Source organism: Mastomys coucha, unplaced genomic scaffold (assembly GCF_008632895.1).
Source record: "Mastomys coucha isolate ucsf_1 unplaced genomic scaffold, UCSF_Mcou_1 pScaffold6, whole genome shotgun sequence".
NCBI classification, from domain to species: Eukaryota; Metazoa; Chordata; class Mammalia; order Rodentia; family Muridae; genus Mastomys; species Mastomys coucha.
The window spans coordinates 52,631,305-52,638,806 of NW_022196912.1; the positions used below are offsets into that span (position 1 = coordinate 52,631,305).

A 7,502-nucleotide genomic window follows, 5' to 3' on the forward strand; every position below is an offset into this window, starting at 1 on the left:
GCTTTTACCAATGAATGTCTAACATCAGCAAATATTTCTCCCTAAAATAACAGATCACACAAGATCAACCCCCGACCTGACTCTACTTTCTTTTCATGTCTTCTCAGTTTCTTCATTATGCCTTCAGAATGCTGGCTTTCATTCCCTAAATCTTCTAAGCTCTGTCCTACCTTTGAAATTCATTCCTTGCTAAAAACCCTGGAACAGTCTTAGTGGAATGTTTTAGTTTGTTTACTGTAGTGGAAAACTCGGTATGTCTTGTTTGGTTAATTAGTGCATGGCAAGCTGTTGAAAAAAAGATATCAATCTGCACTTAAAACCAATGCTATTTACTTTTTAAAATATTCCATAAAGATGGCCAGCGAAAAGAAGCATTTATAATTCATTTATTGAACTGAAAAGTAAAATGGCATTTCATCATATTGTATTTATATTTAAAAAGTGCAAGTGCTTATTAGAAAAGTTTCCTTTCTTTGGCCTTTGACTTTGTCATATTTTCAACACAAATGAATAGATATAAATTGAGTTTAAAGAAGGAGAGCGGTGAAGAAATGACATGAACGGAGCATGGGTGATAGACTAAGAATTCAGTAGGGACCCATCACAGATCTCATCTGCGATTCCTCTCCAGGAACACATCCAGACAGCTGTAGACTATGTAGGGGGCCTTTAAAATACAGTTGCGAAACTCTTTCTCACTTTATTTTATTTTATATTTTTTGTACTTGGTTAAAGCGAAACTTTAATATCAGACCCTAATTCATCACAGCATGTAAAAAACTCATAGTGTCCTCCTCTTCTGATTTGGAAGGCACACTGGAGACAGATTCAAGACTACTAGTGATGTAAACCTCTTTGAAACTTATTTTTGATACAAATGAAGAATTTCTTAAAGGAAATAGGCCAAGACATCTAAAGAAGACATTTACTACTGAGAAGAAATGAAAGTGTGCCAAATGAAATTACGGATGGTTCCTGATGTTTTAATCCCCCTTGCTCCTTAGTTGCTATGACCTTGATTAAAAGGAACAGGAAGGATTCTTGCAGTCATTTGACCCCTCCCTTCAGGATTTTAGAATTATGTAAGGATAATAGCATTTCCCCACCCTTTCCCAGAGGAGCTTTTAAGACCGGCATCTGTGAGGTGCATTTCCTAGATAAATGCAAACTGCCCTTTGACTCTCTTCAAGATAAGAAAACACTGACCCTTCCCACCAAGTTATTTATGACATTCACATAATGTGAAACAGTGATTTGCCCTGACAGAATACCCTGAAGGACACTCACTGAGGCTCTTAAGGTCCCTCTCTGCTACTATTTAGGAGAGACCCCCCACACTAGTTGACAATGCCCAACGCTCATTAAAGAGTTTGATGAATTTAATACAATTCAAATTAAACATGATCTCAGGAGAATATGTTTAGGCAGGAAAACTAGATGGGAGTCCATTGTAAGGCACACAGGGACCAAGCGTGGGATGCCTGTTAATCCAGGGAATGCTGGAAACATGAGAAAATGTGAGTTATCTTATTGGCAAATTAACATGCAAAATACATTGGTGGTGTGATAGTGAATTTCACATTTTATAATATAATTTTCCAGATTTTGAATAAAAATGTAACACTGGATATTGGAAAGGGTCACTTCCTCTTACTATGACACTTGCCAAAGGAAGAGGAACACTGGAAAAGAAAAATGCACTAACTATGCAAATATTCTTTATTAACAGGAATGGTGAGAATTTATGTGCCACTAAGAAGACTGGAAAAGCAAGGATCTGGGAGATAGCTCAGCCAGCATTGTCCTTTGTAGTCTCAGTGAGAGAATAATAATGCTGTGTGATACTTTGTGCTTGGACTGCAGACTAGAGGAGGGAGATGGTGCAGGACATGGAAAACAAAGAGTAGGTTTGTTATTTTACAAAATAGACACAACCCAGAAATGAACACATGAACTAGGAAGTTAGTGCAGTTCATTGAATAAATCAGTCACAATGGTCGTAAGTCTCCACTTCATCTGGACTTATCCTTTTGATTTATGTACCACTTATGAAAAAAAAATCCTGGCTGCACTCAGGTACAGAAGAGGCCAAGTGTAGTCTAGTCAAACAAGGGCTGCCAACCAAAGGAAATGGAAGGTTTTTGGTTTCTTATGTTTCGTTTTATAATATTTCATGCAAATATCCTTGAAATACTATGTTGGTGATTTATATGATTAACATTTTGTTCTGAACATTTTTGCAAAGCTCAAAAACAACACAAGTATTCTCAAGTTAAGAATGAGTAGTCTGAATTTTTAATATGTTCTTTGCTAGTGACTTACAAAATAGTAAACATTGAGGTAAGGACATTGAGATGTTTAAACAGTCATGTAAATTAAAATATCTTGAAAACTAAGTCATATTTTCTCTATTCCATATAATATAGAGATTTTCATACCACAACAGGATATTGTTTAATGGCAGTTTAGTCCCTTATCTGTTTATATCGTGACTGAGTCACTAAAAACTTTAGGGCATTGTCATTTATTTTGTTTTCAATACTTAAAAATATGGTGAGATAAAGACAGAGAAGCAAAGAACAAATGATATATCCCAGTCCATGAGCTCTATTCTGAATCCTGAAGAAATCCCTAACTAAATACAGTAAAGGTAGACTTAACAGCTTTGATTTTATGATATGACAGCGTATCACATTTTGGAATTCTGTTTTCTCCCATAACACTTTATTCTTCCTTATGGGCATTAAGTGGTAAAGGAAATAAGGATCACTTAGAGAGTGATTAGAGCACAGGAAGCCTGGAGTCTTTGACAATGACCTTATTAGAAGCCTTAGGAAAAATGTGTGTTAGAAAAAAAAGAACTCCACTGGAATTCACTTTGGCAAACTCTGTTGGGAAATAACCAGAGATAACCAGAGTGTTGATGGGCAGCATGAGATTACTATTAGAGGGAAACAGAGAATGGCAGGTTCGTACATTAAAGCAAAGTTGTATCGGGGAAATAAAGAGGATGCTCCATATTTAATTGAAGGACAAGATATAAATAAGTCATGAGGGATGCTGAGAAAACCTTTGGCTTGAATGTGCAAGCTGTTACACTAAGCCCACTTGTGGTAGCAAAGATGGATGGTTTCCAGTGCATAATGTCTATGGGGAGGAAACTGGAAAGAAACCTGGGAACATCCGAACGGTGACTGGTATCCCCATGCCTGTCAGGATGGCAGTGGCTGGAAAGAATGATGGTATCATGGATTCCTAGAAAAATAAAGCTTTGGGAGAAATATGTAACATGAGTTCCACACAGGGACAACAGTGGCGGAGCCACTCAATCAGAATTGCGAGAGCTATTGATTAAATCTCTGCTGAACAATTTGTCTTGTCCCTTTCATATCCATGGTTGACATTCTAATGGCTCAAAAGAACAGAATAAACTTTTAGATGATTTGCAAACATATCTGCCTTCCCCAAAGCATTACTGTCATTGAAGTGTGTTTCTTGCACACCAAAGTAATCAATCACACACATATCTTAACTCTTGGCTTACTTACAATCACTCCATTGCACAACCTATAGGATAAATAGGAACACTCCACAATAGTGAAGACCTCTGCATTGGGGAATTTCCTAGGTGCTTTGCAATGACCTGACATTCCTAAGAGCTATTTCTCCTCACTTGCAAGCACATATATCAGCCCTTACCCAAACTGTTCCAGCGTTCCCCAAGTGAGCTTCCTATTCCTTTATCATCAAGCATCTTCAGAGAATTTGCAGTCATCTACCTCAGGTAGACCTCCAGAGCTTCCACACAGACAGTTACAGCTAAGCACTCTGGTATTCTCATACTTTTCTATGAAGCCTTTTAAGCACACACAGGCCCTTTCTACATGTTAGTCTTTGATGGTGCTTCACACACAGCCAGCCGTTGGATTTTTCTTAGTGGTGTAAATAATGCTGGGTTTCTTAAAGATGATACGGACAGAGAAAGTTATTCTAGTTCTACCCCCAAAGATGCTTTGAAAGAGTATATGTCATGGGTAGTCCAACAATTCCTGAAGGAAGAAAAAAGATACAGTTAGTTTCCTTGTTATTGTGGAAACTGTTTTGTCTCAAGAACGGAAATACTTTAGTGACAGGAAGCAATGTGAAGGAATTCATGATGGTTTCTCTACTCAGAACAGTGTTGGTAACGCTGTTCCCTGTGACCTGGTGTTAGAATACACTCAAGCAGTATAAGAATGATAGTACTTAGAATGCAAGGTAGACAGAAAGCTTTGGGCTTCATTTCTTCTCTTTCATCACAAGGGTATATAGGTAACTAAAATAAAAATCTGTGTTGTCTGAAGAGCTCTTAGTGTGTGAATGTGGTTTTTAAAGGAAGAGTCAAGAGGAATGATGATTTGACATTGAGAACAAATGAAAAGAAGGAATCAATTGAGAATGTATCAATAGTACTTGCAAATCTGATTGAGTGTGCCATGGCATATACACAGACTACCTGGTGCAGATCCATGCAGGTCCTGCGTTTACTACTTCAGAACCTAACAAACAAACAAAAAACAATAATAAAAATGATTCCTGATGATACTGTGCTGTACTCATAGACATGAAGATTCTTCCTCTATAGATGAGAGAGGGTGCAGAGGGCCACAGCTAGACATGCTGCAGAGAAAGTCTGAATTGGAGGTTTCCTTTGGGTCTTACCTCTTGGACATCAAAGAACTTTCCAGAAAAGGGAGAAAAAGATTGTAGGAGTCAGAGGAAATGGAAAATACCAAAAGAACATGGTTAACTGAATCAACTAAGCAGGACACATGTGGGCTCCTAAAGACTGAAGTAGGAAGTATACATTTAAGAGGGAACTTATTTTCTGAGTCAGAACATTATCACTTATTGTGTACACTGGGAATCCTTCCTTCCCAGTAGATTTCTTCTGGATCACTCCATACCTTCATAGGACATAGTAAGTGGCCATGAATGTGTTAGTCACCACTCAAGGCTTAAGCAGGAACTCTTGAGATTTTGATGCTGCTGACCACTCAGTTCTCTCCTACAAACTATCTTTTGAGTTTTAACCATGAATGGGTGGGGACTGAGATTTTAGAAAAATGAAATTCCATGTTAATGGTAGATTGCAGCAGGCAAACCCAAAGAGCACTTCTGCTTCAACTGAGCTTGATTCCTGGTTCATTCTTTTTTTTTTTTTTTTTGGTTTTTCGAGACAGGGTTTCTCTGTATAGCTCTGGCTGTCCTGGTAGACCAGGCTGGCCTCGAACTCAGAAATCTTCCTGACTCTGCATCTGCCTCCCAAGTGCTGGGATTAAAGGCATGCACCACCACCGCCCGGCTCTGGTTCATTCTTAATCCGAGTTTATGGCTGATGCTTTTTCAATTCAGATCCACTCATATTCAACAAACAGTTGGTTGTTCCCCCTTCCTGGCACCTTACTTTCAGCTAGTTAGCTACAGCTCAGGCAACAGGTCTAAATCTTTTTTTATTATTATTTTTATTTTTTTAATTGTTTTTTAAATTAATTACATTTATTTTATTAGATATTTTCTTTATTTACATTTCAAATGATATCTCCTTTCCCAGTTTCCCCTCCTAGGAAGAAAACCCAGTTCCCTTCTTCCTCCCCCTGCTCACCAACCCACCCTCTCCTACTTCCTGACCGTGGCATTTCCCTACACTGGGGCATAGAACCTTCACAGGACCAAGGGCCCCTCCTCCCATTGATGACTGACTAGGACATCGTCTGCTATACATATGCTGCTGGAGCCATGAGTCCCATCATGTGTACTCTTTGGCTGGTGGTTTAGTCCCTGGAAGCTCTGAGGGTACTAGTTAGTTCATTTTGTTCATTCTAAGGGGCTGCAAACCCTTCAGCTCCTTGGGTCCTTCTAAATCTAAACTACAATCATCTAAAAGTCCTGTCCTCAAGGATGATACGTTTAGTGAGGAAAATAAATAGTACAAATAAGTACCTTTAAAGTAAGTGAGGGAAGAACTGGTGGAAAGCATACTTTAATAAAGAGGGATGCTGGAGGTCTCATTGAAACGGAATTAAAAGTGATGATTTCCAAAGATGAGTACAAACCCATAGTTTTTGTAAGAAGTCAATTTCAAAAGATGCTCACAAACCAACCACTTCAACTGCTCTTCAGTAGTTGGCTAAGGCTGTCTATTCACAGTGGCAGAGAGCAGTAACCATTTGACCCCTCCCCCAGTGTGGCATATAAGATACAATCTTTAAATCTATTGTTTTAATTTGTCAGTGGAGAGTTCATTAGAATGTTACAGGACTTATTAAGTTCAATATTAAAAGTTACTATAATTGTTTTTACCAACCCTACATTGATTTATTTAATAGTTCCTTATATTTTTTTCTAAAAGTAGACCAAGAAACTACATAATCAAAAATAAACTTACCAGGAAATATATATACATATATATATATTATATATACATATAAATATAATTATATTATATATAATTATATATATATATACAGATATATATATATATATACAGATATATATATATATATATAAAATTTTGACTTTTTTTCCCTAAAGGGACACAAGGTACAAAAATAGTTTTGGGGTTCTTCCAAGGCTCCTAGATTAATTACCAGTTTTTAAAAGGAGGGCAAGAAACTACTATTTATTTTTCATTAAACAAAAACTAAATGATTTAATATTTAAAAAACTGCACATGGCTGGAGAGATGGCTTCGTGGTTGGGAACATCGCTCTTCTAGAGGGCCCAGATTCACTTCCCAGTGGCCACATGGCAGCTCACAACTGTTTGTATCTCCAGTTCCATGGGATCTAACACCCTTACACACATATACATGCCGGCAAATCACATGTCAATGTTCAAAAAAATTAATTATTAGAAAAATCATTGCACAAATGTGTAAATTGTGATTCGGCTATTTAACTTATCAAACTTATTAGTTTGATCATCTAAAAGAGAAAGAAACCAAGGTCTGAGTTCATCTAATTTTAAAGGGAAATTTCAATATTATCAAATGAGCAGTTTGCTGTGATTACAGTATGACTGTTAGGACACAAGGACTCTCCTCATCTACTAAGTTCACCATATTGGAGCACTTGGGCAGAATCTGGCACTCCTGAGCAGCACTGGTTGAAGCTAATGGGAACCCAGAAAAGAGAGATTTATGGACAAATTATGAGAGTAAAGTGTGCCTTTTTCTGGCTGATGACTTCCTGAAGATCTATGTATCATTAAACAACTCCTTCTTCTTGCAGCAAACTCCAGGTGAAAGGCTGAAAGCAGGTGTGTATGTGTGTGTAGAAACCCTTATCAATAAAGAAAAAAGGCAGGCAGATTTCTGAGTTCAAGGCCAGCCTGGTCTATAGAGTGAGTTCCAGGACAGCCCGGGCCATACAGAGAAAGTCTGTCATGAAAAAACAAACAAACAAACAACAACAACAACAACAACAACCCCCCCCAAAAAGAAAAATTAATACAAAAAAAGA

At 37.6% G+C, this 7,502-nt stretch overlaps 1 long non-coding RNA gene across 3 annotated transcripts in view; it reads left to right on the plus strand.

The window, feature by feature from the left end:
* The window catches only part of LOC116080016, a 35,335-nt gene extending 33,337 nt beyond the window's left edge, over nucleotides 1–1,998 (plus strand). For all 3 annotated transcript variants that reach the window (XR_004114281.1, XR_004114282.1, XR_004114283.1), the window contains one exon: nucleotides 1,730–1,998. This is a non-coding gene — a long non-coding RNA (uncharacterized LOC116080016). The remainder of the gene's footprint in view (nucleotides 1–1,729) is intronic.
* Nucleotides 1,999–7,502: the final 5,504 nt, after the last annotated feature.